Source organism: Alexandromys fortis, unplaced genomic scaffold (assembly GCF_014885135.2).
Source record: "Alexandromys fortis isolate MF-2015 unplaced genomic scaffold, M_Fortis_MF-2015_v1.1 scaffold_230, whole genome shotgun sequence".
Classification (NCBI taxonomy): domain Eukaryota; kingdom Metazoa; phylum Chordata; class Mammalia; order Rodentia; family Cricetidae; genus Alexandromys; species Alexandromys fortis.
In genome coordinates this window covers 601,217-615,901 of record NW_026068206.1, presented here as the reverse complement: position 1 = coordinate 615,901, position 14,685 = coordinate 601,217, and the positions used below count along the sequence as shown (strand labels likewise).

At 36.0% G+C, this 14,685-nt stretch overlaps 1 protein-coding gene across 1 annotated transcript in view; it reads left to right on the top strand.

Moving 5' to 3' along the window:
• The window catches only part of Dach2 (dachshund family transcription factor 2), a 537,829-nt gene that overhangs the window by 406,146 nt on the left and 116,998 nt on the right, over positions 1-14,685 (top strand). The gene's annotated exons all lie outside the window — the stretch shown is intronic.

The window sequence follows — 14,685 nt, the reverse complement described above, 5'->3', positions numbered from 1 at the left end:
AGTAATAAAGGTTAAATATAGAGTAATGGACTTGGGCAGAGGTGGGATAGAAGAAGGCACAGATAGATCTTTTTAGGAAAGGGAAATAAAATAAATAGTTACAAGTGGAATGTGGGGAGGGAGATGGAATGGGGGGATGAACTGGTGATGAAAAGGGAAGAAGATATGAGGGAGGGAATTATGGAGAGACACCTCAAGTTAAGGGCCATTTAAAAAGAGCAATGAAAACCTAATATAGTAGATGCTCCCTAAAATATATACATATATGAAAGTGATCTAAATCAAATTGCCAAATCACAGGGAATACAGCTGTGGATAGCTCTTGTCATCAAATAATACTTCCAGGACCGGGTGTGAGTTGCATCTAATTGAGTTGTAGGCCAAATGTTTTCATGAGAAACAAAAAAAATCCAGTTTGTTGCCAAGACTATAAATTGCTCACCAAAAACTGATGGCAGATCCTTACTACTGAAGATAGCACTCATACTACTCATTGAACATGATGAAATTGAGCTGGTACCTACAGAAAGCCTTCATCTTATGTGCTAGCATCTTTGATATAAGAAAGTACTCTGAACTCTACCAAAGGAGAAATATAAATACCAACCTGTCCACAATTTTTTTTTAATTTAAAATGGTGAGTGGCCGAAACATATGCTAGGACAGGGTGGCACAAAACTTGTGGAAGTAACTAACCATCACCCCATATCTAATTTTACTTATGATCTAGTCCATGAGATGGAAGCAATACCTGACACTACTTGAATAACCAAAAATCTGAAATTAGCTAGCCTGGGGACCTAGGGTAAAAAAATACTATTGGTCTAAACAAACAAGCAAAATACATAACAATAAAATGACCCCTAATGACAGTCTGTTGTACTCAAAAATCAGTGCTTTGTTTAGCCATTATCAGAGAAGCTTCCTTCTATAGCAGGTAAGAGCAAACATAGACCCACCTGCGACATTATACAGAAAATGAGAAACCTATCTGGTATCTCCATCAAATTTCTTCCCTTCATGGCTCAGGGAACCATGTTCAGGCAGAAAGAGTGTCCTTTGCACATTTATTCTGGTTTCCAGTTTAGTGCTTTTATGAGTTTCCAGAGAGTATTAAAGAGTGGAACTCTGCATCTGTAACTATTTCTAGTGCATTTTCTAGGAATCCTTTCCTTCTGTTTGTTTGTTTCATCCTATTGTGATGCATTAGTTTTGATCTATCTTATATTTTTAATTTTATTTTATTATTTTAAAAAATTCCCAAATGAAAAAAACAAAAGTCATGGGCTAGTTACAAAATATGTGGTATTCTAGATTTGGGAATATACAGAAGCAAGTAAGCAGAAACAAAAATGGAAAGCTATTTGAATTGTCTGTAATTATTATTACTCTAATTGGAAGCATGAACCTGGGAGAATACAGCCCAAAAATAAGGTGGAATAAGGTCCATGAAATAGCCACCTTTATTCAGGGCACCAGAAAATGTATACTCTGACAGTATTTAGAGAGTTAGGAAAATTCATATGAGCAAAGTTCACTTGAGTTCCAGCTATCTACAGTCACTGTCAAGGGCAAGGCAGTTTGAGTCAAGACTGTATACAGTCACTAGTACAAATTATGCTTAGACACATCATTTTTTTATGTACTACTCTTTTTTAAATTTATTCTAAAAACTATCTTTTCTCATTTTACATGTCAAATTCATTTCCCACTCCCTCTCCTCTTCCTGCTTCCTCCACTTTTCCCCTCTAAACCCCACATTGCACTCCTCAGAGAGAATATGACTTTCATTGGAGAGTCAACGAAGTCTACCACATATAGCTAGGCTGAGCAAGGTATCCCTCCAGGGATAATGGATTCAAAAAAGCCAGAATAAGCAGTAGGGATAAATCTTGGTCTCACTGCCAGTGGCCCCACAGTCTGCCCCAGCCATACAACTTTTTTTTTTCAGTTTCAGGCTAGTTTTCTTTATTTTTCAAGTGAATAAAGAAGCAAGAAGTATTATTAGATAATTGTTTGGAATTATTAATAAATACATGAAGAAGGAAGGGGACAATGACACAAGGTCTCTTATAGAGTACCCACTTGATGGGAAAGTTCCCTGAGAACCCTGGGTGGAGAAACCTTCCCCAGATCCCAAAGCTTTTCTACCAGAATCTGCATGGTCTCCTTATCTAAATGGGCTTGGGAACAAAAGTATGAAATGATAAAGAGCATCAGCCTACGTCAAGGAACCATTCAATTTAGTTTTCCCCCACCTAGCTCACTTCTGCCCTATTACAGGCCAAGGTAGCTTCTTTATTCATTAACCAATAAAAGCAACACATAGACAGAAGGACCTCCCACATCATAACATTGCATATGTACATTATTTTAAGTGACATAATAGTACTTAATTTAAAAAATCACTGGAAAAGGCTGTGTCATGTCTAAATTGAGACAAGAACTTCTCTCCAAACATGACAGTGGACAAAAACTTTTCCAATAGTGTAGCCTTTATGACCCTGTCTAGGTGGGCTGAGATGAGCTGAGAGTCAGTGTAAAACACAGCTTGCCCAACTTCACTCACCAGCATCAGGAAGTTTCAGTTATTAGATCCTGTGCTTCGGTGACTCAGTTTTGACACATATTCTCTATCTGCTGATCAACACTGCACCAAAAAAATACATTCTCTTCTCCATGTAAATGTTCCCAGAGCTACTTAAACCTCTGTTCCTCTCTTGCTTACTTCTGTAACAACCTTCCTCATCAGTGCCTTCTCCCCACCCTACCCCCATCCACTCCTAAGAGAGGATGAGGCCTCCCATGGGGAGTCAACAAAGTCTGTCACCAGAGGCAGAACCAAGGCCATCCCCCCCCCCCCGGTATCTAAACTGAGCAAGGCATCCACATATGGAATGCACTCCCAAGAGCCAGTTCGTGTACTAGCCAGCCATACAACTTTTATCTGCTTTCACAAGGCCAAGTTTGTTCCTATGCTGGTATCCTCACAGTCAGGCTGGAGCTGGAAGTTTTCCTTTAGATCAAGTAGGCTGTTTCAGTGAGTATCCCCATCATGGTCTTGACCTCTGCTCATATTCTCACTCCTCCGTCTCTTCGACTAGACATGGGGAGCTCAGCCCAATGTTCTCTGCATCTGCTTCCATCAGTTGCTAGATGAAGGTTCTATGATGACATTTAAGACAGTCATCCATCAGACTACAGGGCAAGGCCAGTTCAGGCACCCTCTCTCCTATTGCTTATAGTGATAGCTGGTTTCATCCTTGTAGATTCCTGGGAATTTCTCTAATGCTAGGTTTTTTGTTAGCCTCATAATGGCTCCCTCAATCAAGATATCTCTTTTCTTGTTCTCCATCTCTGTTCTTCTCTCATCTTGACCATCCCAGTCCCTCTAGTTCTCCTTCCCCTCCTCTTCTCCCCTCATACTCTCGTTCTGCCTTCCATTCTCCCCCTACATGCCCACTTTTCTCAAGAGATCTTGTCTATTTTCCCTTCCTAGGTGGATCTATGGATGCTTCTCTTAGGGTTCTCCTTGTTACTTATCTTCTCTGGGGTCATGGACTGTAGGCTCCTTATTCTTTGCTTTACAGCTAGTATTCACCTATGAGTGGGTACTTACCATGCTTATCTTTTTGGGTCTGAATTACCTCACTCTGGATGGTTTCTTCTAGTTCCATCCATTTGTATGCAAATTTCATGATGTCATTGGTTTTTTACCACTGTATAGTACTCCATTGTGTAAATGTGTCACATTTTCTTTATCCATTCTTCAGTTGAGGGTCATCTAGGTTTTTTTCCAGGTTCTTGCTATTACAAATAATGTTGCTGTGAATAGAGATGAACAAATGCTGTTGCAGTATTGTTGAGCACCTTTTGGGTAAATGCCCAAGAGGGGTATTGCTAGGTATTGCAGTAGGTTGATTCCCAATTTTCTGAGAACCCACTATACTGATTTCCAGAGTAGTTGTACAAGTTTGGATTCCCACCAGCAATGGAGGAGTCGCTTTCTTACCCCACATCCTCTACAGCATAAACTATTGAAATTTTTGATCTTAGCCATTCTGACAGGTATAATATAATAATAATAATAATATCTCAGTCATTTTGAGTTGATCATTTTGGATGATTTTTTGATGTGTTCTTTTATGTGTCAGTATTTTATCAAGTATTTTGCATCAATATTCATGAGGAAGATTGGTCTGCAATTCTCTTTCTTGGTTGAATCTCTATGTGGTTTCAGAATCAGGGTAACTGTAGCCTCATAGAAAGATTTTGGCAGTGTTCCTTCTGTTTCTATTATGTGGAATGTTGACCAATATTTCTGTCCCAACAGGTCCTGCCTCGTCCTGCCTAATCCCACAGCCATTCAACCCCAAAGAAACATACAGGGGTCTACACTAATCATAAACTGGCTTGCCTATTAGCTCAGGCTTCTTATTAACTCATAACTGATATTAGCTCATAATTCTTGTCTGTGTTAGCCACGTGGCTTGGTACCTTTTCCAGCGAGGCCTCTCATCATGTTTCCTCTGCATCTGGGTGAGAGCTGCAGACTGAATCTTTCCTCTTCCCAAAATTCTCCTGTTCTTGTCGACCTACCTCTACTTCCTGCCTGGTTGTCCCGCCTATACTTCCTTCCTGGCGTTTTATTACAATACCAAAGACAGGGTACAGACCATTTTCCCACAGCAGTGGAACAATTTGAGGAGTATACGTATTAGCTCTTCTTTGCTGTTTTGGTAGACTTCTGCACTGTCACCATCAGGCCTTGGGCTTTTTTTGGTTGGGAGGCTTTTGATGACAGCTTCTATTTCCTTGCAGTTATAGGTCTACTTAAATTGTTCACCTGGTCTTGATTTAATTTTTGTATGTGGTACCTATCCAGAAAATTTTCCATTTATTTTACATTTTCCAATTTTGTGGAGTAGAAGTTTTTGTACTATAACCTGATGATTCTCTGGATCTCCTCTTTGTCTATTGTTATGTCCTCCTTTTCATTTCTGATTTTGTTAATTTGCATGTTCTTTGTCTGCCTTTTGATTAGTTTGGATAAGGGTTTGTCTATCTTGTTGATTTTTTTCTTAAAAAATCGCCTCTTTGTTTCGTTGATTCTTTGTATTCTTTGTTTCTATTTTTCTGATTTCAGCCCTCAATTTGATTATTCCCTATCATCTATTCATCCAGCTTCTTTTCGTTCTAGAGCTTCCAGTATGCTGTTAAATTGCTAGTGTGAGGGTTTTTTTTTTTTAATGTGGTCCCTCAGTGCTATGAACTTTCCTCTTAGCACTGTTTTCATAGTATCCCATAGGTGTAGGCATGTTGTGTCTTCATTTTTCTTGTATTCTAGGAAGTCTTTTATTTCATTTTTTATTTCTTCCTTGACCCAGGGTTGATTTAATTTGTTGGATTTATCGTTTTCTTTGACTGACGAATCAGTTTCCTCTATACTATCTTCAACATTTGAGTTTCTCTCTTTTATATCTTATATTCTGTTCATTAGGCTTGCATTGGTAGTTCCTGTTTCTTTGCCCAGATTTTCCACTTCCAGAATTCCCTTGGTTTCTGTTTTCTTTATTGCCTTTATTTCAGTTTTCAAGATTTGAACTGTTTCCTTCACCTACTTGATTGTTTTTTCTTGGTTTTCTTGATTTTCTTTAAGAGATTTATTGATTTCTTCTAATTTTTTTTGTTTGTCTTTTCCTCCATTTCTTTAAGGGAATTTCTCATTTTCTCTTTACGAGTCTCTCTGATCTTCATAAAGCTATATTTAAGGTAGTTTTCCTCTGCTTCTTCTTGTTTAGGATGATCAGGTCTTCCTGTTGTATGACCACTGGGTTCTGGTGTTACTATGTTGCTTTTTAGGTTGTTGGAGGAATTCTTACATTGGCACATACATATATCTTCCTTCATATGAGGCTGGCAGTGTCTTTGACTCTTGGCCCTATCTTTGCAGTTGCTATCCATGTCTTAGAGAGCTACTCTTAGTCTACTATGTGCAGTTGCTATCTGAGTCTCAGGGAGCCACTGAGGTCTCTCTGTGCAGTTGTAGCCTGTGGTTCAGAGTTCCTCTCTTGGTCAGCAGTATGCAGTTGAAGCCTGTACTTCAGAGTTTCTCCAAGGTCTCAGGGGGTAGGTAGGTTTGGGTGTGGATTGGGCCTTGTAGCTTATAGGGTTCAATTGATTGTGGGGTAGGTGTTGGGGTAGCCTACCTGCAGGAAGCTATTGAAGCTGAGGCAGATGGTAGAGGGATTCCCTGGGGTTTTGCCCAGGAAGTGAGTCTCTAGAGAGTGGGATGCCCAGCTGGCTTGCTGATCACTCGCCTCTTAATCTGCTGTGTGCAGTTGCAGCCTGTGATTCAGAGTTCCTCTGAGGTGGCTGGGGATGAGTGGATTTGGGGACAGAGTGGGACTTGTAGCTTACATAGTCTGATTGATGGGGTGGGGGGTGTTGGAGCAGCCTACCAGGAAGAAGCTTGCCTGCTGGCTGGCTGCTCAAACTGAGGCAGGTGGGGGAGGGGCAAGGAATACTGCCCTGGTACTGAGGGCCTAGAGAGTGGGGTACCCAGCAGGCTGGCTGATCACTCACCTCTTTGTTTGCTAATGCATTTGCAGCATGTGGTTCAGACTTCCCATATCTTTCTTAATAATAATGGATAAGATAATGGGTAATCTAGAGTAAACCCAATCCTATTTATTACTGTTGGGATGGGCACAAAGGCACATTTAAAGAATAATCCATGTTATAGAGGAACAGAGTTTATAAGACCTCTTGTTTCCTTGTTTAATTGGAGTTATCACACAAGCTCTCAAAATTCTCCTCACACAGCTTCTTCATAAACCATGCTCTAACAAATGATTTTTTCCTAAAATCAATGAATAAGGAAAAATGTCAAAGTATATAAAAGTCTACTAATATGTAAAATATCAAAGAAGTCTCCAAGTCTGCTTAAAATTTAAACTGCAGAAAATCAAGACATAGGAAACGCCAGAAGGTAATAGTGGAAGAAATGGAAATATTTCCTTTCATAGAAAAGAAGCTAAGAAATACAATGTAGTACTGTCTAGAACCTAAGTAAACATGAAATTCCATGATCTAGTCAAGTATTTCAAGAAGAAAGCTATAATGTAAAATTCAGGAAAAGACAAATCATAGTTCTCTAACACTAATGAAGCTGAAAGAATGTAAAGCTAAGGCCACCGATCTGACATTCAAGATACTTGGGGTAGACTAACTCAGAAAGAAGGAAATTGATACAACTGGAACATTCTGAAATCAATAAAATAACATAAATATTTTTCTTATTCTGAATTTAACATAATAGTCTGGTCATAAAAAATAACCAGTTTTGTCATTATTCCTTGTAGATAAGTGAAATCAATTACACGAGGAGAGAAGATTTGAAAATATTCTTTTTATATGGCACTTGTACTATCCATATATTTATGTAGTAATGTTTTTTCAACTACATTTAAATGAGTTCTAAATCTACATGGAAACCTCTCCATAAATGGGCCCCCTGACAGTTTATTCAAACCCAAGCCGTTAGCTATAAACACAGCCACATGTGAGTAACAGTAAATGTACTCAGCAGACTATATTTATAGATGTGTGCTTGTGTGTATATTGTGTAATTAAAGAGGTAGAGATAATGGATTGGAGAGCACAAATGCGGGGATATGGGAGCGTTTAAAAGGAAGAAACAGGAGTAGAAATATTATAAATATGGAACTTATATATCAAAATGTCCCAAAATTCATTCAATTTAAAATAGCTTAAGCCAAATACTAAAATTAACTATAATTGACATGAGAGGCAGAGGAGAGACTAAATTGTTCCATTAAAACAAGAGAATGGAACAAAAATGGAGGATGGGTTAAAGGAAATTAAGAATACATTAAAATAACAAATTAAAATAGAAGTAGAAGGTACTTAAATTGGGTTAATAACCACTTTTCATGGAAATGTTTTAAATTGGCCAATTAAATGATAGGAACTACTTCATCTATTTTAATGGTATCAGACATGAGTGCTTTTTGCTTTCATTTATTGAGAATTTGCTTCCTTTGAAATCATCTACTGAGTGAACAAAATACAACAAAATTAATGGCAGTCACAAGAAAAGGTTATAAAAAGCAAAGAAAATAATAGTCATAAAATAAATAATTAATATTACATTTCAGGCCCCATACTATGCCAACCAATCTATTACTAGGGAAATCATCGTCTAGCTGAGTAGTGGTGACGCACACTTTTAACTCATCACTTGCAAGTCAGAGGCAGGTGGATCTATTTGAGTTCCAGGCCAGGCTGTTCTGTAGAGAGAGTTCCAGAACACCCAAGGCTGCACAGAGAGACCATGTCTTGAAAAAATAAAAGAAATAATAAATGTTTCCTTAAAGAACCTCATTAAAAATACTAATATCGATATATTTAATAATAACACGGGAAGGAATAATGACTATAGTTCTGTGGTATTACAAAGGAGGTGGAGTAAGTATATTAATTTTCAAAAACCAACTTAGAATGAACAAAATATAAAATCATCAGTTTCCTTCACAATGACATAACTTATCCAGTGCTTGCCTCAATAACAGCATTAAATTATGTGAGGGAAAAAACCATTATAAATGTAAAGAAAATGGATGAATGTACTCTTGGAGACTTTATCACCTACCTAGCTGTAATTGACGCATCTAGAAGAAGGCCATAATTGAACTAAGCAGAGCAATTAAAGAAGTGACTGTAATAGACATTTTAAATTACTTTATCCAATAACAGAATAATACATACTCGTCAGTTCACTTGGTACATTATCAAAATTAACACATTATGGGCCAGAAAAATCACATTAACAAATTTAAATAAGTAAAATGTTATAAAAGTCATCATTCATAATGGAATTAAAGTACAAACAATAGCAGAAAATGACTTCTGATAGAATATCTATCAAATGACTAAGACAAAATGAAAATATAAAAACAAAAGTAAAAATACCCGTTAGCAAAACATTGCATTTTAATGTCAATTCTTCCTAAATTAAAGTGCAGATTCAATATAATCATGAAATATAAGTAAATTATTTTGTGCATATCCACAAACTGATTTTAATTATTTACATGAAAATCAGTTGTCAAAATTAGCCAATGAAATAAAAAGACTAAAATAGTCAGTGAACTGAGGTTGTCATTCCTTGTGGTTTATTTGGCAAATAGATCAGAAATATAGAAGAGTACTCAGAAATGTACCTAAGTTTCATCAGTTATTATTTATTGAAGGAAGAAAAAATAATGCAAAGAGTAGTTCTTTTAGCAAATGACACTGCACAAGTGGAAATCCCCATACAAAAATAAATCATTCTCTTTAAGGCCATCCAATCTTTACAAAAGCTAACCCAGGATGGATCACAGTTATAAACATAAATGCCAAAACCATGAAAATAAAAGAATATAAAATCACAATTTTTTAGGAGTCGCCAGGCAGCAGTGGCACACACCTTTAATCCCAGCACTCAGGAGGCAGGGGCAGATGGATCTCTGTGAGTTCGAGACCAGCCTGTTCTACAAAAGCTAGTTCCAGGACAGGCTCCAAAGCTACAAAGAAACCCTGTCTCAAAAGAACAAAAAAAATTAGGAGTCTTTGGATAGAGCAATATATTTTAGATACAATAACAAAGATATTATCACTAAAATAAAAATACTTGATAAATCGGGGTTTATAAAACACATAACTGCCCTTGAACACAATTAAGAGAATTATGAAGAAAAGCCATAGAATTGAGATATTCTCTTCCCATATATATATATATATATATATATATATGCTAAAAACTGATAGAATATAATATATACAAAACTCCATAACTGTACATTTAAAAACAATTAAAACATAGACAGAGACCTGAAAAGAAACTTTATCTAAGAAACTATACAGGTGCAAAATTAACTTATGAAAGTAATTTTTTTGTTATATGTCATTAGAGACTTCTAAGTAAAAATGTGATTTCCTTATGCTACCATTAGAACATTAGAATATGCAAAATCCAAAACACAACCTGCTTACAGAATTATGAAACAACAAAAAGACTTCATTACTGGAGTATGGAAATCAGCACAATAACTTTAGATGTCATTTTGGAACATCTTACAAACCAAATAAAAATTTTCATATTTGTACCAGTCAATATAAAACATCTACCAACCCCAAAACCAACATAATTAAAGCTTATGATAAATTTATTTATAATTACTAAATATTGAAACCAACCAAGATATACTGAAATAAGTAAATGTGTGAAACAAATATGATGATGAATGTTCTGGAATAGTGTAAGTAAATTTACATGACCTAGCTTTCCTTAAATAGACTTGATTGAGCTTTATGTGCACAATTGTAAGTGAAAAACGAAGCATCTAAAAAGACTAAATAATGCATGAACATGACTATATGACATTAGGAAAAAAGCAAAACTAGAGAGACGGAACAAAGATCAATAATTACCAGAGGTTGTGTACAATAGAAAGCTTAAGAGAAAGCACAGTACACTTCTTGATGTATTGGAATTATTTTGTATGATATTAAAACCATAGATACAAGATATTATGCAGTTTGAATATCTGGTGAGATATTTTTCAAAAAGTGAATTCTAGTATAAACTGTGGAATTTGATGAATAATAATTTATAAGTAATGACAAGCTGATAGTAACAATATAATATAGTAATGTAAGATACTGATAAATTTAGCCATTTGTGTAAGCATTAAATGGAGTACTGTATAGCAAATTTTTTGCTTATCTTCTCTATAAACCTAAAGCTGTTCTAAAGTAGCCTTTTAATGTTTTGAAGTGAGATAGAATTCATCACTTTTCCCCTTCTCTATATATGTGTATAAAACCATAAATACACAAAAACATAAATACAATATGTTTAGTCTGTTTTTGGTTGGTGGTGTGTATGACTGCTCTACATTGGCAAAACAAACGTGTTCACCATTAAGCAAATTATCTTTTAATGAATTAATTTCATTTTAAAAAATTGTTATGTGTTCCTTGTATAAAATCGGGATAATAAAATCTACCACAAAGCTTATTGTAAAAAGCCATAATTTTGTGTTGTGTTGTGTTATAGATACAATTCCAGAGAAATTCATTTATGTGGGGCAATATTATGGTTACTCATTTCTTCAGAGAAATACAAATTGTACTGTGAGGCTAAAGTGAAGAATACATGCAAAAACATAATGAAATCCCAAAACAAGAAATGCAATAAACAAATTTATGGAAGGTGTCCTTTATTTTAGTGGTAGTAAGGAGTCATTGGAAGTCTAGAAATTGGAGTGGAGGGATAACTGAAATGACGTAGGAATAATAATCAGAAACATTGTAATTGTTATTGAAGGGACTTCTGTCTGATATCATTATAGAAATAGATTCTACAGAAATAAACAAACATGACTTGGGACGAATTGATGTCATATTTAGAAGGACATTGAAGTTTTACTGAAATGTACACCCTTCATGGCTAGGAGCAGGTAATGCATGTCTTTTAATAAAAATGATGGTAGTTGCTAGCATACTGAGGAATAATAGAAATGATGCTAATTATAGCTTGTATTATGTCATTGGTAACAGGAATGAGAAAATTAATTTTCATAATTTTTAAATCAGATTTATTTTTATTACCATATATGCATATCTTCCCCATGAATTTAATGAACCACATTGCTATAGTGTTGTATACTATTGGATTTTAATTTAAGGTTTCTAGCTTTACCAAAGGATTACGTTAAATAATTCAATATTTAAATATGCTTTGCATTTGTAACTGGCCTGTAATGTAAATATTAGCTTAGAGTTCAAGGAACTACAGGCAATTGATAATTAATTATTGCAGATCAGGATCTAAAAACGTGTCTTGTAAATCTTTCGTGGTTATTTGAAATATTTGTTGAATGGTATTTTAAAACTGCCAATTGACTGTTAAATTCTGTTTGCAGTTTGTATTTAGTTTGCATGTCGATTGAACTTTAAGTAAGCATATTTCTTAATGTGTCCAGATGGTGTCTGGGTGATGCTGGAATAGCATGGAAAATGAGAAAAGATTATTATACTCTTAAGGGAAGTATAAATTCAGGCATATTAAAGCTTTTCAATAATAAAGGAAGACATTGAGAGCAGCTTTTAATCTACAGTTTAATTTGTGACTAAAGCACTATGCACATAAACAGGAATAAAATTCTAAAGTGATTTTGGATTTGTGGAGAATGTCTTTTAAGGTTATTGATGCTTGTTATATGGAATATTAGGTAAAGGTTTTTAGGATAAAGGTGAATCCTAATTAATTATCATGTTATTAAATACTTTTTCATGATAGCTTGAAATATATGATTAGTAGAGTGTATAAACACGTGTGTATGCAAATATTTCTTGTTAATGAAATTCATTTGTCTCCTCACTTTATAATTCTTTAGATAAGATTTAAAATGAGACAATCATGTTAACTTCCCTTCAGATATTTTTTGGAGTAAAAAGGTTTTCTTTTTTACTGTGTGTTCTTTTCTTAAACTATCTTTTTTCATGTTTCATACCAATCCCAGTTCCCACTTTCTTCCCTCGAATTTACCCCCTACCCTACCCCTCATCCACTCCTCAGAGAGGGTAAGGCACATTGCTTTGAGGAAGCACCAAAGCTCTCCTTACTATGTCTATACTGAGCAATGCATCCTTCCAGGGAGAATGGGTTCCAAAAAGCCAGTACAAGCAGTAGGAATAAATCCTGGTTCCATTGCCAGTGGCCAAGAAGTTTGTACCAGCCAGACAACTGTCACCCACATTCAGAGGGTCTAGTTTAGTCATATGCTGGTTCCTTCCCTGTCTGGCCAGAGTTAATGATCTCCTATCAGCTCAGGTAAGCTGTTTCAGTAGATGTCCCCATCATGGTCTTGACCTCTTTGCTCATATTCTCATTCATCCCTCTCTTCGACTAGACTTTGGGATCTCAGTCCAGTGCTCCACTGTGGGTCTCTTCCTCTGTTTCCTCAGTTGCTGGATGAAGGCTCTACAATGACATTTAAGATAGTTATCAATCTGATGACAGGGCAAGGCCAGTTCAGGCACCCTATCCACTATTGCTTAGGATCTTATCTGTGGTCATCCTTGTGGATTCCTGGGCATTTCTCTAGTGCCAGGTTTGTTACTAGCCCCATAATGGCTTCCTCAATCAAGATATGTTTTTCCTTATTCTCCATCTCTGTCCTTTTCCCATTTTGACAATCTCATTCCCTCAAGTTCTCCCCCGTCACCTTATCCCCTCCTTCTCTCATTCTGCCTTCATTTTCCCCCCAGCCCTGTGACCCCAATTTTGTCAGAAGAGCTTGTCCCAGACCCAGAAAGGTAAACACGGTATATACTCACTCATAAGTGGATACTAGCTGTACAGGAAAGGATAAGGACCCTATATCCACAACCCTAGATAAGCTAAGTAACAAGGTGAACCCTAAGAGAAACATATATAGATCCCCCTGGGAAGGGGAAATAGGCAAGTAATTTTGTGTGACTGATTGTAAAATTCTACCTTAAGAATTTCCACATATAAGAGAGATCATGTGATCTTTATATATTTAGTTTATTTCACTGAACATAATACTCTTCGGAATTGTAAGTATTCGAGGAAATGAATATATTGTGTGTTGTCCACATTAAATACATCATTGTAATTTGACTTTGTATCCATAATTATATAAATGTTTATATATAAATATATTAAAATGCTTAAAAGGGAATTGCAGAAACAATAACTTCCAAATATTCTTGTAGATTACTAGAAATGTATTAGAAAGAAATTATGAATTGAAATAAAGACTTAATCCTATCATTCATTTGACAAAAATATAATTACTTATACTAGGAAAAGCCCTTTTGAAGTAAATGTTGTTAGTTTAATGCTGAGACTTCTCTGATAATATAATAATCCTAAGAAAAATCTTCTATACCTGATATATTCATCTACTAAATTCTTTCTAACATATATTTAAATGTTGAATGTTGTAAGTCAATACTGCTGGGAACTGTTAATGTCTCTTATCTTATAGTCACAACGATATGTTTTTTTTTCTTTTCTTTTGAGTTTTAAGTATAATTTAGATTTCTAGGCTTCTTTTAGCCCTTGAGCAGCTCTAGTAACTGCATTTTTTGGCTGTCTTCAACAGAAATACTGGGTGCCAGGTGTATTTATTATTTATGAAGTTTTCAAAATTACAATGTTCACTTAAGTATTGCAAGAGCCTAAATTTGGTTATTTTGCTGCTGTATGCTTTCAGTGTACTTTCTATTTCTTCTTTTTTTTAATTAATTTATTTATTTATTAAAGATTTCTGTCTCTTCGCCACCGCCGCCTCCCCTTTCCCTCCCCCTCCCCCAACCAAGTCCCCCTCCCTCGTCAGCCCAAAAAGCAATCAGGGTTCTCTGCCCTGTGGGAAGTCCAAGGACCACCCACCTCCATCCAGGTCTAGTAAGGTGAGCATCCACGAAACTGCCTAGGCTCCCATGAAACCAATAGGTCCAGTAGAATCAAAAACCCGTTGCCATTGTTCTTGAGGTCTCAGTAGTCCTCCTTGTCCGCTATGTTCAGCGAGACCTGTTTTGACCCAGGCTTTTTCAGACCCAGGCCAGCTGGCCTTGGTGAGTTCC